The 21820-nt window shown below is 41.7% G+C and overlaps 1 long non-coding RNA gene across 3 annotated transcripts in view; it reads right to left on the reverse strand.

Moving 5' to 3' along the window:
* Positions 1-21820, reverse strand: part of LOC117678153 (uncharacterized) — a 560714-nt gene that overhangs the window by 490236 nt on the left and 48658 nt on the right. The window contains exon 1 of one of the 3 annotated variants that reach the window (XR_009620370.2): positions 19439-20091. The exons of the other annotated variants lie outside the window; for them this stretch is intronic. This is a non-coding gene — a long non-coding RNA (uncharacterized LOC117678153). Of the gene's footprint in view, positions 1-19438; positions 20092-21820 lie in introns of those variants that run through there. 3 annotated transcript variants of the gene reach the window in all.

Genomic DNA, 21820 nt, shown 5'->3' on the forward strand with positions numbered 1-21820 from the left:
ATAATAATAATAATAATAATAAATAGCCTTATTAAATACTTTGTTCGTTACATACAGTAGTTTTGTGTTCCCTTTAGTTGTTTGAGCAGTGTATAAACTACTGTATGTAAAGAACAAAGTATTTAATAAGGCTATTTCACTCATTCAGATCTCGGATGTCTTCTGCTTGTGTTCCTTTTATTTTTTTGAGCAGTATATATATATATATATATAAATATAACACTCTACTTTTTAAAATGATTATTAATTTTAATCTATATATTCCATACAACAATGATGGAGCCATATGGCTTTATCTAGATGATTTCCCCGGGAATAACAGATGCAGACATACATGTTAAAGCCTTTTTAGTGGGAAGGGTGAGCTTGCTTACTTTTGCATAATTCCAAAAAATGTGTTTCATTTTGAAGACTGTTACACTCCTTTAGCAAAATTTGAGGCAGGGGGAAGCTTTTCTTTCTTTTCTTTTTTTTTGCCTCAATCAGCTTTTTAAATTGCTCTTAAAATACTGAGGTTGGCAAAACATTAGCAGTGGCACTAGCACTAGCATTTAGACTGATATACTTATATACCACCTCATAGTGCCTTACAGCCCTCTCTAAGTGGTTTACAGAGTCAGCCTATTGTCCCCCAACAATCTGGGTCCTCATTTTACCGACCTCGGAAAGATGGAAGTGAGTCAACCTTGAGCCTGTCAGGATCAAACTCCAGACTGTAGGCAGAGTTTATCTGCAATAGTGCATTCTAACCACTGGACCACTAGGGCTCCTGGTAACAATGGTACCAATGTGATAAAACATTGGCAAATTACAAAATTGCACAGCCAGACTGAGATAACAATTGCACACCATCTTCTTAGCTTCCACCATTATTCTCCTCCCTAAACTTTTTCCTCCTTGCTGCGATCTCTTCCTCCTCCCCTCTTCACCTCCATTATCATTTCCTCTGCAGAAGGAGTGTCAGAGTAGAAGCCTCATGACCACTACTTCATCTTTGAAGGTGTTTAAAAAATAAAAAACTTTTTTCAAAAAAAAAAGAAAAGAAAAAGAAAGCTCAGATCTTTATTTTTCCATTGCTTTATGTTCACTATACACACTTTGGCATGCAAACATAATGAATGAGCTTGTTCAGAAAGGACATTTATGAGGATGGCCCTCTCTGGTGATCCTCCGTTCAATGTTTCATCACCCTTTGGAATGTCACAATCCATCTTTGAAAAAAGATGAAGTACAGGGATCGTGGGAATTTAGAAGTCCTTGTTAAGTTGTTGTTGTTGTTAATATTTCTTCCATAAGCTCTGCCTCAATATCATTAGTCTTTTGTGAATGTATTTTTTTCAGTATTTCATCAAACATCATTTGGCATGCTGTGATGTTCATCAGATTTTGAATAATTATCCTCTGAAATTTCATAGGAGGGAGGGGGGAGAGAGAGAGAGATGAAAAAGGAGGGGGAGGAAGGAGAGGATAATCATAAAAGGGGAGAGAGATATGATACATAGATGATAGAGATAGATAGATAGATAGATAGATAGATAGATAGATAGATAGATAGATAGATAGATAGATGATAGAGATGGATGGATGGATGGATGGATGGATGGATGGATGGATGGATGGATAGATAGATGATAGAGAGATAGATGATAGATAGATAGATAGATAGATAGATAGATAGATAGATAGATAGATAGATGATAGAGATGGATGGATGGATGGATGGATGATAGAGAGATAGATAGATGGATAGAGAGAGAGAGAGAGAGAGATGATAGAGAGATAGATAAGAGATAGATAGATAGATAGATAGATAGATAGATAGATAGATAGATAGATAGATAGATAGATAGATGATAGGGATGGATGGATGGATGGATGGATGGATGGATGGATGGATGGATGGATGGATACAGTGGTGAGATTCAGCCAGTTCATACCACTTTGGGAGAACCAATTGTTAACTTTCTGAGAAGTTTGGTGAACTGTTTGTTGGAAAAAATCATTAGGGTAGAGAACCAGTTGTTAAATTATTTGAATCCGACCACTGGATAGATAGATAAGACATGATAGATAGATAGATAGATAGATAGATAGATAGATAGATAGATAGATAGATGCAGGCAGACAGATAAGACAGATGATTAATAGATAGATAGATAGATAGATAGATAGATAGATAGATAGATAGACAGACAGACAGATAGATAGATAGACAGACGAAAAAGGGGGGAGGAGGATAGTCATAAAAGGAGAGAGAGAGATGATACATAGTTAGATGATAAAGATAGACGATAGATAGGTAGATTAGATAGGTAGGTAGGTAGGTAGGTAGGCAGGCAGATAGATAGATAGATAGACAGATAAGGAGGAGGAGGAGGAGGAGGAGAGAGTCATAAAAGGAGAGAGAGAAAGAGAGAGAGAGAGAATGCCAATCATTCACAAAACGATTACAACAAAGGATAGTGTGATTGCTTAGGAGTTTAATCACACTAATTTCAAGTATATTCCCTCAGACCTCAAAAATTCCTCTTTAACTGAGTGGAGGTACTACAGCCTATATCTAGCAGAAGCATAAATACATCATTTTACACTTGAGTTCACTGCACTTGAGTTTCAGTCCATTCCAGCTGTTCTTATTTTGTAGAGTTTACCAGTTGTGGGCTCCGTTCTGTTTACAAAGAGCTATATCCAGCACTGGGTATATGCAAATGCTTTTCCTCTGGCACTTTTTTTTTTTTTTTTTTGCATGCTGAAACCACAAAGACCTCATTTAAATTGATAACAGGGAGGCTGAAAAGGGGAGTCAGGAAGGTCAAGCCTCTCGCAAGGCTTGGAAATTATTCAAAACTTTAAGAATAGGTGCTCAGTTTGAATATATATCTCAGACCAGGAAAGGTGTTATGAGATCATGATTTATTCAAGGGAACGCAAGCAAAGAGAGGGAAGAAGACATGAGGTTATAAGCCTAATTGACAAATTAAAAATAAATAAACTCCAGGGTTCAAACAATATCCTTCCTAAGGTTCTTAAAGAACTAAAATTGCCGGTCATCTGTGAGAAACACATATCTGTTATAAAAGATTGAATTATGTTGGAAAATAAGCAATATAAAAGTATTTTTTTTAAAAAATAATGGGGACCGAGAGAATCATGGCCCAATTATCTTAAATATTAGAACAATAGAAATAATGATCAAAGAGAAACCATGGAAAATAACATGAAAAGGAATTATAGGTAGACCTCGAGTTAGGACCACAATTGAGCCCAAGATTTCTGTTGTTAAGTGAGACATTTGTTAAGTGAATTTTGTCCAATCTTTCTTGCCACAGCTGTTAAGTGAATCACTGCAGTTGTTAAGTTAGCAGCATGGTTGTTAAGTGAATCTGGCTTGGCCACTGACTTTGCTTGTCAGAAGGTCGCAAAAGCGGAACAAATGACCTCAGGACATTGCAGCCGTCATAAATACAAACCAGTCGCTAGGAGAAGGAAGAAACTGAATACTTTTTAATATGGGACTTGTTGTACCAATGGTTTACCAACTAACGGAAACAGAAGTTAGAAATTAAAGTGATTAAGAGAATGATTAATTATATAAGGAAAGCTTTTTAGTATGGATAAGCCAATGCTACTATTATTATGTGGTTATTATCAATGATATGTATATTATGATTACTATTATGCTTATCGTTTTTCTTTGTTGTTCAAAACTAACTGTACTCAGACAACACGCTGTTCATATAGATACTTAGGTTTTTTATGTTTCCTAAAGAAAAATGTATGAATACACACACACACATATATATATATGGTTTTTTTTTTTTCTTCAACCGGGTATTTTCCTACGTAAACCAAGTTTCTCAAATTGCAGCCATAGCTTAGTGAAATCACATCCACTATTCTAGGCTTCTTCAGATAGCACGCATGCTTGCTGTCTGAAGAAGCCTAGGATAGTGGATGCAATTTCACTGAGCTATGGCTGCAATTTGAGAAACTTGGTTTACGTAGGAAAATACCCGGTTGAAGAAAAATACATACAAAAACCTAAGATAAGAGAAGAAAGCATATATGTATACTCTTTATATATATATAAAGAACCAGTTGCCAAGCATCTGAATTTTGATGAATTTTGACCATGGGGATGGTGCAGTGGTCATAAGTGTGAAAAACATTCATAAGTCATTTTTTTTCACTTGCCGTTGTAACTTTGAACCGAAGAAGCATCTTGGATGAGAAGCGAAATGTCTTCAAGGAAAAACAAAGTCCAGTTGCCTTTCGAAAAAAAAAAAAAAACTCTGGGACAGCCATGACCTGGATGACTGAGACTCCATAGACAGCCAGTTTCCTACGTTTCTATGAATGTAAATCTTAAGCATCTTAGAGATGAATAGTGAGATGCCAAATTTGCTAATAATAATATCACACATTTCAAAGTAGTAACATCAGAAATGATTGCTGAGGAATTGCAAAGGAATCTTCTTAAAAAGGCATCAAAGTGGCAAAACTTTGTAGAGCCTTGGTAGTACAGTAGTCTAAGGCACCCTGTTATTAGTACAGCTGCCTGCAATTACTGCAGATTCGAATCTCACCAAGGCTCAAGGTTGACTCAGCCTTCCATCCTTTCTAAGGTAGGTAAATTGAGGACCCAGTTGTGGGGGCAATAAGCTGACTTTGTATAAATATACAAAAGAATGAAGGCTATTGCTTAGCGCATTGTAAGCCGCCCTGAGTCTCTGGAGAAGGGCAGCATATAAATCAAATTTAAAAACAACAACAACAAAGCTTTGTGAGGTGTATGTGTGTACAAAATGAATTGTACTAACTAATCCTATTTTTTTCCTTTTCAAAACTGAAATGATGCATAATCAACCAGCAGGCTGAGCCCTCTCTTGGCTCTGTCTCTTCTTCTCCTAAACTCCCAGGATGACAGGTCCCTTGCTCTGATGGACTTCTCAAAGCCTTAATCAAGCCCCTAATAGCAGCACATGACCAAGGAAGCAAGATTCACATGGAATTTAACAGGAAGAAAGGATTAAAACTATAGAAATTTGGAAATAAAATAAAAGAATTGCCATCTTTGCTGTTGATATATCACAGCAGAGTCTCTGTAAGCTATTTTAATTTCTTTTGGGTAGATTCCATAATTGATGGACTGAGATGAGGCTGAAATGTCCATCCAATCCTCACTGCTTTGAACCACTTGTTTCTTTTCCAGGTTCTGAGAATGCCCTGTAACATCTGGGCAGCCCCACACGCCCACTGTTTCAACAGGGAGATAGCAAAAGGAACAAGGAATCCATGCCCTAATGAATTTAGAGATAAAAGGTAAGGTGCTAAATTAAACATCTGCAAACATCTAGTTAAAATAGCCCTCCTTTTCTTTTTCAATAAAGTTAATACAATTTACAGATTAACAGAGTTGGAAGGGACCTTGTAGGTCATCTAGTCCAACCCCCTGCCCAAACAGGAGACCCTACACCATTTCTGACAAATGGCAATCCAATCTCTTCCTGAAAGCCTCCAGTGATGAAACTCCCACAACTTCCGAAGGCAACTTCTGTTCCTTTGGTTGATTGTTCTCACTGTCAGAAAATTCCTCCTTATTTCTAGGTTGAATCTCTCCTTGATCAGTTTCCATCCATTATTCCTTGTCTAGCCTTCAGGTGCCTTGGAAAATAGCTTGACCCTTTCCTCTCTGTGGCAGCCCCTCGAATATTGGAAGACTGCTATCGTGTCTCCCCTGGTCCTTCTCTTCACTAGACTAGCCAGGACCAGTTCCTGTAACCGTTCTTCATATGTTTTAGTCTCCAGTCCCCTAATCATCCTGGTTGCTCTTCTCCGCACTCTTTCCAGAGTCTCAACATCTTTTTTTATAGAATAGAATCTTTATTTTCACTTTAAATTTACACTAATCAGCATACATTAAAATGAAATTTCATTGCATTCAGCTCTCAAAAGATAACCATTATCATTATACATATAATCACATACACACACCTATATGACACAGAGAAACATCCAGTGATGGGATTCATTCAACCCACTTAACAACCAGTTTGCCAAAAATGTGATCGTGCATGCACATGCAACACAGGGCTTCTGCACATGCGTGCGCTCATGGCTTCTGTGCATGCATGTGTGCATGGCTTCCATGCATGCGCGTGGGCACAGCTTCTGCCATGTGGCGAGGGTCAACTGATCAGCCTTTTGGGGCATGCTCCACTCCATCTCTGCTCTCCAGGGCCATGTTGAATGCTGCTTCTCTGTACTGCGTGTTTTCCGAATGGGACTTCGAGGAAAGTGGCAGCTCACAGCTGCTAAATTGCACAAGAGACGCTCTCTCTCCCAGCAAGAGCAGCAGTGGAGAGAAGCAGCTGCTGACCCGGAGGACACACGAAGCGCCTCCGTGAGTGAGAGAGCCTCAACAAGGGGCAGCTGTAAAATCTCCGCTGCAGCGCTTTAGGTAAAAAGAACCTGGACGTAGTTTGAGGCCAGAGGGGGGCAGCGGCGAGCAGGCAACGGCTCCAGGGCAAGGCCAGAGCCGGGGAATGACACATTATCCCCGATCTGGCCGAGGCGGGCAGCAAGTGGGGGGTTACTCCGGGGCAAGGCCGGAGCCAGGGAATGCCATGTCCCTGGCAAAGGGCGAGCAGGCGGCATGCTTACCTTTGGTGAGCAGAGCGGGTGGGGTGCAGAGGCAAGGCACAGAGATTAGTTGGACCGCGTGGCAAAGGGAAGATAATATATAGGGCAGGGCAGGGCAGGGTGGGTGGAGCTAGCCAGTGGTCAATTTTACCGGTTCTCTGAACTGCCCAAAATCATAACTGGTTTGCCCGAACCGGTCCAAACCGGCTGAATCCCACCCCTGGAAACATCAATCTTGCGAGTTTACAAGACGGATGGCATAAGGAACAAAGCTGTTAGAGAATCTAGTAGTCCTGCTAGAAATACGTCAAAACCTCCTCCAAAGGGAAGCCACAGAAACAGACCATGAAGTGGATGTGTGGGGTCTCTAACAATGTTCTAAGCTCTAAGCACATAGCGCCTATAAGCAGTATCCTGAATAATGGGAAGCAAACTTCCTATAAACAACAACAACAATAATAATAATAACAACATTTATCGACATTGCAGTACCAGGAGATGCCACAGTCAAAGAAAAAGAACTGGAAAAAATCATGAAATATCGCGACCTGGCCATCGAAACTACACGGCTATAGATGAAACATGTAACAGTGATACCCATTGTCATCGGGGCACTTGGTACCATGTCCAAGAATTGTATAAAATACATCAACAAATTGCAGCTTCCTGCAATAACACCAGCGGAACTGCAAAAAACTGTGCTACTTGGAACATCGTACATCTTAAGAAGGTACTTGGTTGATACCTAGGACGCTGGCAGCAACCCATATCAACCACTAGCACCAGTCAATGGTATTTGTGACACATTTTTGAATGTTCAGTCGACTGAGTTTCATGTTTAATGAATAAAGTAAATAACAACAACAACAACAACAACAATAATAATATATTGGGAGAACCTAGTTTCTTGGTCCTGAAGGGCTGATAAGAACTTGACTATTGCTATCTAGAAGAACATGGGACTTAGGGAAGGAAGACATCATTTCAAGGATCAAGGGGGAGTTCCTATAGAAGACACTTCATCCTTAATCATATTCCCTTGCAGTGAGATAGATATTCCCATGCCAGAGAGTAGCGGTAGTTCTCGGCTTTGGGGATGTAGTCAACAAGATCTGGAAGCCAAATCTAGGCTCTGAGATGCAGACAGAAGTCCAAGACTGCCAAGGTAGCCTTCCTAGAAATGCAGCCCTAGCTAGACAGACATAGGGTCTGAAAGCATAGATTAGATCATGGAGGAGGAAAATGCTTTGGAACAAGTCAGGCAAGAGAAACTGAAAGAGAAGCAGGCTATTTGTGCATCAAAAAGATGGCAGGCACTAACTGTTTCTCTCCTCAGCAAGCTTAAGATCTGTGGACTTCAACTCCCAGAATTCCCCAGCCCCCAGCATAAGGCACTATTTAGACCAACAGGCAGGCAATTACCCATTGGATTCTAGACAACGAACTGTAAAGCTCTTCCTCTCCTATCAACTTTCCATCTTCTAGACCAGGGGTGTCAAACTCGGGCCCATGGGCCAGATCCGGCTTGTGCGGGGCTTAGATCTGGCCTGCAGGGCCACCCTAGAAACAGTGAAGGATTGGCCCGCGGTGCCTCTGCCAGTGAAAACAGAGCTTGGGAGGACCTTGTGCATCCCTCCCAGCCCGCCTGCCTAGGCTCCATTTTTGCTGGCAGAAGGTTGCAGGAGACCGGTGCGGCCGAAACGGAGCCAGGTGGAGCGCGCGCGACCTCCCTGAGCTCCGTTTTCACTGGCAGAGGGCTGCAGGAGGCTGTCACAGCTGAAACCGGAGCCTCAACAAGTGACATCGAACTGGCCATGCCCACCCTGGCCACACTCACCCCAGGCATGCCCCCCCTGCCCTCCCCAGTTCAAACACAATCCTGATGTGGCCCTCAATGAAATTGAGTTTGACACCCCTGCTCTAGACCCTCGTTGGGGACATCATTTTCTTTAGGACTTGCTGAATTTATTAACAAGTTTCACTTATAACATAGCATAGTTTGCTTCTATAGACACTACACTCACCTTGACGCTTAGTCTCTTCCCTGTTCCTCTCCATTAAACTTGTTCGCTCTAATTATTATTATTATTATTATTATTATTATTATTATTATTATTATTATTATTATTTATTGAATTTATATACCGCCCTTCTCCTCGAAGGGACTCAGGGCGGTGAACAGCCGAAAATTAAAATAACATATAATATAAAAGTTAAGATAACTAAAAATAAATTAATCGGCCTCCCAATTTAAAACCCCAAGCTATACAATTAAAAACGAACCGATAAAACCTATTCAGGCCAGGCCGGCTTGCTGAAATAAAAACGTCTTCAGGGCCTTACGGAAAGTGCGGAGATCCGGGATCAGTCGTATTCCGGGAGGTAGCTTGTTCCAGAGGGCGGGTGCTCCCACAGAGAAGGCTCTCCCCCTGAGGGCCACCGGCCGACATTGCTTGACCGACGGCACCCTGAGGAGGCCCTCTCTGTGAGAGCGTATTGGCCGGTGGGAGGTTATCGGTAGCAAAAGGCGGTCTCGCAAATACCCTGGCCCTAAGCCATGGAGCACTTTAAAGGTGAGAACCAACACCTTGAAGCGCACCTGGAAGACCACCAGGAGCCAGTGCAGCTCGTGCAGGAGAGGTGTTATATGGGAGCGCCATGTCGCTCCCGTAATCACCTGCGCGGCCGCATTCTGGACCAGCTGGAGCCTCCGGGTGCTCCTCAAGGGTAGCCCCATGTAGAGAGCATTACAGTAGTCCAGGTGAGAAGTGACGAGAGCATGAGTGAATCCCGACTCAGAATGATAAGTTTGTAATTGTCTCCCCTGTTGGCTAGGGAATTCTGGGAGTTGAAATCCACAAGTTTCAAAGTTGCCAAGGTTGGATACCCCTGAACGACTCACTTTATCTGTACTTCCCTCCTTCGTAGATCACGTAATCTGCAAACAAGCCACATATACATTACCCATAGAGAAGCCTCAGTCAATTAGCCAATCAACCCTCCTTAAATGCAGCTGATTAGCAGCTGCACAAAATTCTTTCACGGGACTCTACTTGGAAAATGTGAACTGCAATCCATGTTATCTCATAATAAATGTGTTAATCTTGAAGTAGGCACGAGACCTTTTTCTCCTTCACCATCTCTACCTGTATGTCACTTAAGCAACTCAGCATGTTCTGTAGGACATCTTAAGGCCTTCTTCTGCTCCATTTCTGAATACAATACTTTAAAAGGCACCCCTTCTTGGGTGTTCTGTAACATTATACGTCACAAATCTGGAGAGATAAGTCTGACAATTATTTGTGGATTGTGTGTGATCATCACTTCTGATTAGAAAACCACGTGATTGTGCTTAAATTCCTATACTCTGGGGTAGCCCATGGGTTTTACATTTGAATGACAATAGTTATAAATTATAAATTCACCAGCTCAAGTGTAAAGCGTTTCTGATTTTGACTAATTCCAGTAAAGCGTAATTTAAGATAATGCAGTTTTTGATTTGAACTTAAAAGATTGATCGCAGCTGCTTTAAGACAGGAAGTGGATTATTTCAATCTCCTGCAGACTCCGGAAGAAGGGCCAACATAAACCCAAGGTTCACCTAGACTGATTGCGTATCTCTAAATTACACATAGTTTAATCTTCCTTCCTTCTGTTACTCAGTAAACCCTCTTAAAAACTAATGGTAGGATGTGGCAGCCAATGACGGTGTTGACATCTCTGTTGCCATGTGAAGATCTGAGGTGAGAAGAGAAGAGAGGAAGAATGAAAAGACGATGGGGAGAATAATACTGGTGGTTTATATTAAGGCAATGATGGGCAAAGGTAGCAGTGGGACCTACGAAAAGGAGACTTGGAGTTGCAGGTTGCCCCTCTCTGGGATGGAGGAAAAAACTAAAATAATTCTTTCGCAATACTTATTGAGATTAAGCAAGGGGATGGGATGGGATGGGATGGGATGGGATGGGATGGGATGGGATGGAATAGAATAGAATAGAATAGAATGGAGCCTGGATAGCTCAACAGACAGAGCTCTGTAATTTAACACCAGCTGTCTGCAATTAAAGTAAGATCGAATCTCGCCAGGCTCAAGGTTGACTCAGCCTTCCATCCTTTCTAAGGTAGGTAAATTGAGGACCCAGTTTGTGGGGGCAATAAGGTGACTTTGTATAAATATACAAAAGTATGAAGGCTATTGCTTAATGCACTGTAAGCCGCCCTGAGTCTCCGGAGAAGGGCGGCATATAAATCAAATTAAAAAAAAAATGGACCTTGGAGGTCCAACCACCTACTTAGGAAAGTGTAAACCCTATACCAGTGATGGCGAACCTTTTCAGCATGTGCAGCATCAAGTGCCGAAAAGGGAGCACTTCATGCGCGCGTGCTCGTCAGGGCCATGACCAGGAAGAGAAGCTGCCCAGGGGGCATGCACGCACCGGATAAGATACTTCTGTTTTCCGGCACGCGCATGCGAGCCAGCCAGCAAGTCTTCTTGTTACTGCCATGCATGTGCACACGACGATCTGCTGGCCGCCACACATGCTCACGCTGGAAAACAGAAGACCAGCTCTTCCAGTTTCCAGCACTGCCGCATGCACAAAAGCCAGTTGATCGTTGCATGCTCATGCACGCCAGAAACCTGTAAGAGGAACGGGCAACACTGCGCAAGCCAGGCAACATGGCTCTGCGTGCCACTTTGGGCACATGTGTCCTAGGTTCGCCATCACGGCCTATACCATTTCAGACAAATGGTTGTCCAATCTCTTCTTAAAAACCTCCAGTGTTGGAGCATTCACAACTTCTGGAGGCAAGTTGTTCCACTGATTAATTGTTCTAACTGTCAGGAAATTTCTCCTTAGTTCTAAATTGCTTCTCTCCTTGATTAGTTTCCACCCATTGCTTCTTGTCCTGCCCTCAGGTGCTTTGGAGAATAGCTTGACTCCCTCTTCTTTGTGGCAACCCCTGAGATATCGGAACACTGCTATGATGTCTCCCCTCCTCCTTCTTTTCATTAAACTACACATACTCAATTCTTTATTTGTTTTAGCCTCCAGTCCCTAATCATCTTTGTTGCTCTTCTCTGCATTCCAGTACTTCCACTTCTATCTGTGCATGCTTCTGCATTAGACAGCTCTGAATCTCACCTATAGGTTGGCTTTCTAGAGGCTGACCAGTATGTAAAAAGATAAAGACTAGGCAAATACTAGCTTACCACATCTTTTCTTCCCTTTGTTATCAATTGGAAATTAATACAAGTTATCAGTCCTCCAAGAACATTTCTATATAGAGCCCACAGGTTATAGCTAAAAGATTTTGCTTCTCTGGGTTTTCTTCCCTTCTTGTAGCCTGCCTGTCTTCCCATGTTCACACAAACAACTTACCTTCTGAATAACAGAATGGCAGATAGTAATCAGAATCCTAGAAAATTATAAAACCATCACATTCCCACTAAGGCACCATAATAATCCCATACCAACAATATCCATGCTGGATTTAACTCCCATCCTGTTGTAGCATCTGTGGGAAGAATCAGATCTTCACAGATGTCAAGAAGGATAAGAAGGGATATAGAATCAGAATAAGAGAGTTGAAAGGGACCTTGGAGGTCTTCTAGTCTAACCTCCTGCTCAAGCAGGAGACCCTATACCATTTCAGACAAATGGCAGCCCAATCTCTTCTTGAAAGCCTCCAGTGTTGGAGCACCCACAACTTCTGGAGGCAAGTTGTTCCACTGATTAATCGTTCTAACCGTCAGGAAATTCCTCCTTAGTTCTAGGTTGCTTCTCTCCTTGATTAGTCTCCATCCATTGCTTCTTGTCCTGCACTCAGGTGCTTTGGAGAACAGGTTGACCCCCTCTTCTTTGTGGCAGCCCCTGAGATATTGGAACGCTGCTATCATGTCACCTCTATTTCTTCTTTTCATTAGACTGTTGTTGTTTTAACCATTCAGTCGTGTCCAATTCTTGACAACTTTGTAGGCAAATGCTCTCCATGCTACCTTCTCAAGCACAGTTTCTTTCAGTTGTTGGATGGTCATATTTGTATCCGATTTGACGGTTTCAAGCCAGCAGGTTCTTTGCTTGCCCCTTCTTCTTGATCCACTAACCATTCCTAGCATCATTGATGTCTCCAATGAATTTGCACTCAGTAATTCAGACGTAGCCTTGTGATTTTGTTCATTGAGCTAAACATATCTAATTCCTGCCACTGTTCCTCATTCTTTCATTCTGCCTTCATTCTCTTTCATGTTTATATTAATCAGTAACCATTTTTGATTCCAACTTAATTCCTCATACCATTCTAGAAACCACTCCATCATCCTGATTTCACAACAGCTTTAAGACTTGTGGACTTCAACTCCCAGCATAGCTGGCTGGAAATTTCTGGGAGTTTATTTATTTGTTTGTTTGTTTATTTATTTATTTATTTGTTTGTTTGTTTGTTTGTTTGTTTGTTTATTTATTTATTTATTTATTTATTTATTGGTTCGATTTATATGCCGCCCTTCTCCGGAGACTCAGGGCGGCTTACAATGCGTTAAGCAATAGCCTTCATACTTTTGTATGTACCTGCTTAGTAGGGCTTTTGGCCCCCCCAAGCAGTGTTCTATTTTATACAAAGTCAGTTTATTGCCCCCACAATCCGGGTCCTCATTTTACCTACCTCGAAAGGATGGAAGGCTGAGTCAACCTTGAGCCTGGTGAGATTTGAACTTGCAGTAATTGCCGGCTGCTGGTGCTACTTAACAGCACTTTAGTCTGCTGCGCCACCAAGACTCTTGGTGGTGCAGCAAGTTGAAGTCCACAAGTCTAAAAGCTGCCAGGTTTGAAGACCTCTGGATTAGACATACACAATTTCTGCCACTGTTCTTCATATGTTTAATCTCCAGGCTCTTAATCATCTTTGTTGCTTTTCTCTGCACTTTTTCCAAAGTCTCAACATCTTTTTTATAATGTGGTGAGCAAAACTGGATGTGGTCTTTATAAAGCGGAACTAAAAAAATATCAAAATACTACTAACATCAATATCATCAATCAATCTCCAACTAATAAGAGATTCTTAAAGTTTACATTCCTAGATAAATCCTCCAGCAACTCCAACCGATACACATAATCAGTTTTCACTATACAGAAAAGATGAATCAGAAAAGGACTTAGAGACAAACCAGGAACTAACTTTTCTGGAGAGAATCAGTGTGGTGGCCTGGGGCAAAGCACAGCAGCAACACAGCCAGCTGATAGGTCCAACTCCCCTTTATTGCTCCAACTTTCCCCGCAAACGCTCCCACGTTTATGGCACGTCCCAGAGCAAAGTGCTCATACACACCTCCAGCAGCCTCTTGCTGTGAGTAGTCCAACAAAACGCTGTTAGCACAACGGCTTCAAGGCAAGAAGTCCAGCAAGGCAAAGAAACAAAGCAGCAAGAAGGCAAGAAGTCCAGCAAAATCCAGACGTCAGCAACGGCTCACAAAACTCTATGAATCCAGCGCTTGTTCCCAACAAGTGCCCCTCCCTACAGCATCTCTTTAAGTCTCAGTCCCCAGGTGTGCCTTGTGAAGAGGGGCGGGGTGCTCTCCTCCCGAGTCGTCAGGTCGGCCTGCACTGCTCCTCTCCACTCTCCATGCTCGGGGATCAGGAGGGGGCAGTCCTTGCTTGTCGTCTGAGCTCCGTCGCTCCTCATCTCCACTGCCTGCCCTTTCTTCACCCCTCTCTCAGTTCTCCTTCCCCCGTTTTTCCCTGCTGGCAAGCTGTCCAGGCCCAAGGGCCCCAGGGTTGCCTCATCCTGCTCTTCCCCACATTCCTCTGGAGCCGAGGCTACCCCCTCAACCTCCATGAGCCTCAACTCTGGCTCGTCTTCCTCCATGGACTCAGGCTCCAATGGGGCCAGAAGATGTAGAACAGAGATTACAGGTAGCCCTTGACTTACAACCAGTTACTTAGCAACCAATCAAACTTATCATGAATCTTCCCAGAACTACTTATGATCCAGTTATAAAGTTTCAACAGCTGCCTCCCCCTGTTGTGGCCCGCCAGTGGCCAACAGAGCTGGTGGCAGACTCAGATAATGAGGAGGTTGGAGAGAAGCATGGGCCAGTCCTGGAGTCTGGGGAAAGCTCTGATGAGTGCTCTTCGTCGGAGGCAGAGAGGGGGCCAGGGCCGTCCGACAGTTATCAGCTACCTTCGGAGCCGGATATCAGTGGGGCAGAAGAACAGCTGGACCCTGTTTCCAATGTGCGCATGTGCAGAGATGCCAGGAGAAAAGAACAGCTAAGGAACAAGGGCCGATTCAGGAGTAAAGGCACAGGTGGACGGTGAATGGCCCCTCCCATAGGGAATAAAGAGGAGCGAAGGGGAGTGGAGTTTGCAGGAGACAATTGGTTCAATTCATTAGGGTGAAGATCTGTTCCTGACTTCTTGCCAAATAATTTCTGCTACAGTGTGGCATTTGGAAGATATTGACCTGGCCACTCTCCAAGCCTGATAAAGGTCTGTAGCTGTGAAATCTCATGAAAGACTGTTTGCTGGGACTTTGCTGGAGAGGAATTCCCTTTAACCTAAATAAAAGAGATTTTATCGGGACGAGGAGTCTGCTTGGGAGGCCTAAGACAGAACACCCTCCCCCTTGCAGTGACATGATCACATTCTGGGTAATCGGCATCCCTCAGCGGCACGACTGCAATTGACTTTTTTTTTTTAAAGGAAACAGGCGTTTACTTCCAGTTTCTGGCAAAAAAACAAAACAAAATCGCCCATTGGGTTTAATGGGTTTACTTAATAACTGCAGCATTTGTTTAACCCCTGTGGCATTCGCTTAATGACCATTGCAAAAAAACTTGCAAAATCAGATGCAGTCACATGGTAACCTACTTAGAGACCGCGACAATGTTTGAACATAATTCTGGGGCAACTATAGTGATAGATCAAGGACTACCTGTCCTGTAAACTTAGCAAAGTCAGCATTCTAGTGCTTGCATTTAAACACTGCTCAATTATATAATGACATCAATTTCCTATGTGGCTCCCCTGCCATCATCCATATCTCATCTCTCTGAGTGAGGCAGCAGCCTTGAATTGCACTCATTTAAAATAGTATGCTCTCCAGCGTTCATTAAATTTGGTTCAAAGACACTGAGCCTGAAAAGCTGACAGCCTGGGTTCAAGTTCCGAGCTCTGAGCAACAGGGTGAGCTCCCGTTACTTGCTCCAAGCTCCTGTCCACCTAGCAGTTTGAAAGCATGCAAATGCGAGTAGATTAATAGATACCACTTCAGTGGGAAGATAACAGTATTCTATGGGATGTAGTCATGCTGGCCACATGATCATGGCCACATGACCATGGCCAAGAAATGGAGATTTTATTTATTTATTTATTTATTTATTTATTTATTTATTTATTTATTTCATGTATTGATGATGATGATGATGATGATGATGATGATGATGATGATGATGATAATAATAATAATAATAATAATAATAATAATAATAATAATAAAAAATAAAGATGACCACCATGAAGTGGTGGGTTGCCCTTGGTTCGGACCAGTTCTATAGAACCGGTAGTAAAACCGGCGGGAGGCTCCGCCCACCGACCCCGACATCATCAGGAAGCTTCTGCGCGCGCGGCCCCGTTGCGAACCGATAGTAAAAGTAAGTAGAACCCACCCCTGCTACCGTGCCCAAGAGTCAAAAATGTCTGACAGGGAAACCTTTACCTTTACCTAAAAGAGTATATTCTCCAGCCTTCGTACATTGTTCAACAACAGCCTCCAGGTTCTGTTCTACAAAACCTCAAATTTTGTGGAACAAATTTTTTTTACAATCTCGGATCTCAAATCCACCCATTATCAAGGGGGTAAATTCAAGTATAGTAGTGTTTAGGGTATACTGGAAAGTACAGGATTTCTTTTTCACCCATCAAAAGGATCTTTCTTTACCTAAGGGAACCGAATGGGTCCAAAGCTGCCAACCCATAGTTCTTAAATCTTGAGACCAGTTCGTAGAACACCTTCAGATGGTTCAGGGAAGTCTGGTGTTCTACGGAAGATATTTTTAAGAACCACTACAAAAACCACAGAGCATCGGAGTCAGCTATAACATTTCTAGGGTATAGATCAGTGTTTCTCAACCTTGGTAGCTTGAAGATGGGTGGACTTCAACTCCCAGAATCCCCCAGCCAGCAGCGCTGGCTGGGGGATTCTGGGAGTTGAAGTCCACCCATCTTCAAGCTACCAAGGTTGAGAAACACTGGTATAGATAGAGGGATCATAGAACCAAAGAATTGGAAGGAGCTATTTAGGTCATCACATTCAACTCCCCAGGAATCCAAATTAAAGCATCTTTGCAAGATGCCTGTCTTGAACACCACTGATGAAAAGAAGTCCATCACCTCTCTAGCTGAATTGTTCTTATGGTTGGGATGTCTTTTCTACAATTTAACTGGAATGCACGTTGCTGTAATTTAAGTCCATTATTTTGTATCCTGCACTCTGGAATAATAGAGAACAGACCTCAATCTCCTTTCCTTTGTCATCTTTTCAGGCACGGAAAGTCATCTCTCTACTGATATATACTATATTCCCATATTATTATTTTTTTCCAATCTTTCTTGATAAGATTTACATTTTTTTTGTCCCTGTTCTTATTTATTATCCTTCTCCAAATCCATCTCAGTTCATCTTAAATCTTTGAAGTGGAATCTGTCCAGTGCAGGAACATTCATACGTACACACACACACAATTTGGAATTATTCTTCATTAATTCAGCCTAAAATTATGTTTGCCTCAGTAAATTGCATCAGGTTAGCCTGAGATTCTGGCTCCTGATTCCCTCTCCATTATGTCCCCATAACGAAAAAATAGATGACTTCAGGATGATCTAAATTTATCTCCTGTTTGTAGAATGTTTTAATTTTCCAAAAGGAAATACCTTTCCCCCAAAAAAAGAGAGTATAAGTCTATAGAGTTTGAGGGCTCCTTGAAATGCTCCAGTTCCAAAATGCTCCTGCAAGAGTTTGAATTGTTTATCCGCAGGTTGTATATTTATGCATTTACTTACAGTAACATCTACACTATACATTTTCACAAAAGTAAACCCTCCTTCTTCAACCAGCTCTCCATTGTTGTAGGTCAGAAAAAAGAGAGCAGAGCTAAGAGGTATTCAGCTGCGCTGATCTCATGAGTCCGACATATAATATTATTAAAATAAACAGGAAAAGACTGACTGTGCATTGTTTGCAATTTTGGATTGGGAAACGTTGCTAGATTTAATTCCAAACATTGTTTAATTTCATAAATCATGCTTATTTTCTATATTTGCATCCTGTTTCCTAGCTTTTCATACTTCCATCCACCTTGTTTAAGACCTTGGTTCCTATGTACCCTACCTCTGTTATGGACCTGTCCTTTGAGAAGCAGATAGCCCCAACGCCTACATCTGGCTGCCTCTATTCTAGCATGGTATGTTAGAGTCCCAGTTCCCATTTTGCCCTTGTCTTCAGTAGACTATCCAGATGCACCAAGATTCCTACATTTTTATTAACTGCATATAGTGAAAATTCAAAGAGGAGTTTTTCTCTTCTTCGAGCAAGAAATGGTACTTTTTGATTTATTAACAACAAAACAGCTAGCCCTTGTTAGTATCTAATTAACCCAACCCTAACCCTAAATTTGCATTTGCTTACCTGTACAAAATTACAGCACCATGCACATTATGCATTAATTGCAACTGATTGCAAGGTGTATTTAACAATCCAATCCCACCTGGTCTACTTTCTTTCAGCCACCAATGGGATTTTTTTTAAAAAAAATCAAGGATCGGTCTGACTGTAAACAGACAGACACATAATTGGCGTGCATTTGGAAAAGGGGACCATTGGAAATTTGTCACATTTGCTATTGGTAAACCGGACATTAGGAGGCAGCAAACAGTCCATTCTGTTGTCAAGAATGAAACTGCCATTTCCTGTCTGTCTGCTTGGAATGGAAATGAAAAAAGCAACTCCCGTTAAGAAAATCTTGGTTAATTCTAAAGAAGGAGACCTTTTATACGATATAGAATTCAGATGATATGTTTTGTAGATCGAAAAATTCCCTGGCTGGTTTTGGTGTATTTACAAAAATTCTGATACTAACACTTGATTTAAATGTTGCACATACATCAGTTTAGGATTAATTACCATATTGGATGTGATACCGTTATAATCTTACGCATGCATTATTTCTAGAGAAATACAAAAACAATGCTGACAAACCATTGAAAGAGCTATTTCAAATCTATTCCCATTGTATGTATAAATAGCAATAGCATTATATATAAATACAGCAACCAAAAAGAAGAGGGTGTTTGTTTGTTTTTTAACCAGGTAGCATGTTTCACTCTTTGACTATGGAAAATGATAAAGCAAGGCTGAATAAACTAATCTGTAAACTTTGCAACATCACAATACCTTTAGAAGAACTGCTGCACAATACTGATAGTACAATATTCATTACAAAGAAACACGGTTCTTTACCAGATTTAAGCAACTGTCAGGACTACTACTAATCAAAGCATGAAAAACATCTACATGCTATTCTGAACTTTATTATTTTCGGCAAATTATTTTGCACTAACAACCACGTTTTCATGTTTATTCATCAGGACTATTACAACATCGCACAGTGTGTAATTAAAACCTCAAATCTCTGCATAACATAAACACAGTTTCCCAAATCCGGCAAATACAGCTGAACGTTTCATAGATCCAGTTGCTCAATAGGACTCAACTTAGACATGAAAACAATGCATAAACTTACTGTTGTGTTGTCTAGATGGTCAAACTGCCACACCGGGGAGGGAAAAAAAAAACCCGTTTCACAAAACTGCGAATCATTAGCAAATGGGAAAGAATATGTCCAGTTTTTAATCAAGTAACATTTTTTTTTCTTCAACCCAAACCATGAACGTGATAAGTAAATATGCAGATGATTTGGGAGGCTAAATCATAATGGAAAGATGCACCAGGAGTTGCCCTCTTTAAAGTCCAAAATATTAAGCCTTTGGAAGTCCAACTGATGAGGTCGGTCAGTCTTGCTTGTTAGATATGATATGCAAAAAAAAAAAAAAAAAGGGGGGGGGAGAGGATTGAAATCCAAAATAATTTTAAGGCTTTATCCAAATTCAAATTCTGCTTTTTTTTTCCCCCTCTCTCTTTCTTCCTCTCTTCTTTTATGTTTTTTCCCCCGTTCCCAGTTCTTTTTTTCCTTCCCACAAAATGCATATCAGTTCGTTCTTCCCTTGTCCTGGATAAGGCCTGGTTTTGAAATGCATTACAGGCTCTCCTCCGCACAGGCAGCTTTCACTGCATGTCGAGTCCCACCAAGGCCCAGCATTAAAAGCCACCGGTTCTTTCTTTCTTTCTTTCTTTTTTCTCCCCTCCTTATTTCTTTAGCCTACCTCACAAAAGAAGGGTATTTTGTAAATTACCAGCTCGTTCAGATCAACAAAAGGTACTTTCATAGAAAGCCCCATTTGATTTTGCTCAAATTTGATTACAAGGATGGAGGGGGAAAAAAAGGAGAGGAAGTCAAAAAGAAAAACCCCAGATGGCTGTTTTCATTCATCTCCCTGAATGAGCTTTATCTGTGCCTTTTGAAACTGTAGCAGTGGAAAAAGCATTTCTGTTGGCTTAAAAAACTTGACAAAAATTATTGGTTTGCCATTTCTCATGTAACTGCCATTGGGAACTAGATGAAAAGGCTCCCTTTTTATTTCTTCCGCGGGATTGCCTGCTTGCATCAAAATAATGGAGATTAGGTATTTCATTATAAATTACAGTGGGAGATAGAGAGAGGCTGTCATATTAATAGCAACCTGCTCGTGGTCTTCAGTGGTAGCTATTCTCCCAAACAAAAGGACCAAGAGGGTTGTCTATTGAACTTGTGCTTTAAGGCCCGATCAATTTTCTATCATCAAGGCGAAAGGTGAGATCTGGAACAAAAGGCTTCACACATGAGTGACCTCGTGAGCCGAGAGATAAAACAGCTTAAAGAAACAAAACACATCCTGAAATTATGGGTGATAAACTGTAAAAAAACAGAAAAAAAATAGGGAGAAGGAGGAGGAGGAGGAGGAGGGAAAGAAAGAAAGAAAGAAAGACGGGGAGGGAACAAGGGTTGATCTATAATCCTTCCTTTTTCTAGGCACATGGACACATTAAAAGCTACTTGTTTTCAAGCACGGCATAATTGCAGCATTTGTTTCGCAAGGCTCTGCCTTGAATCTTGTGGTGTACTCCCTTCCTCAACAGGGTTCCAGTAATTTCATTCATGAGTAAGCATGCTATTGTGTATAATTCAGGATGCCTGAGAGCCATACCTATAAATATCCCCCATGCAAAGGGTTAACCGTCGGTGACAACTTTTCAGTTCTGGTTGCTGAGGGAGAAATTGTGTAGGATGGCCTTGGCGTTGGACAACACAAGTGGACAGACTAAGGGGTCACTTCCCATCCAACTTCACGAATGAATGCCTTTATTCCTGGGATCCTATCAATTCTGGAGCTCAGTGGATTCCCTATAAACTCTGTGAACCGCTTAAGGTAAAGGTAAAGATTCCCCTTGCACATATGTGCTAGTTGTTCCCGACTCTAGGAGGCGGTGCTCATCTCCGTTTCAAAGCCAAAGAGCCAGTGCTGTCTGAAGACGTCTCCATGGTCATGTGGCCGGCATGACTAAACGCCAAAGGCGCACAGAACTCTGTTATCTTCCCACCTAAGGTGGTCCCTATTTTTCTACTTGCATTTTTTATGTGCTTTTGAACTGCTAGGTTGGCAGAAGTTGGGACAAGTAATGGGAGCTCACCCCGTTACGCGGCACTAGGGATTCGAACCACTGAACTGTCGACCTTTCTATCGACAAGCTCAGCGTCTTAGCCACTGCAATAGCAATAGCACTTAGACTTATATACTGCTTTACAGTGCATTACAGCCCTCTCTAAGCGGTTTACAGTGGCTCAACTGTAAACCGCTTAGAGAGGGCTGTAATGCACTGTAAAGCAGTATATAAGTCTAAGTACTATTGCTATTGCTATATGAGGAAGTGTAGACCATCTCTAATTAAAACCTCTAATGGCTAAGAAACCATTATGCTTTAGATCAGTATTTCCAACCTTAACTATATTAAGAGGTGCAGACTTCAA

This window comes from Pantherophis guttatus, chromosome 6, assembly GCF_059756535.1.
Source record: "Pantherophis guttatus breed Tessera chromosome 6, ASM5975653v1, whole genome shotgun sequence".
In the NCBI taxonomy this organism is placed as follows: domain Eukaryota; kingdom Metazoa; phylum Chordata; class Lepidosauria; order Squamata; family Colubridae; genus Pantherophis; species Pantherophis guttatus.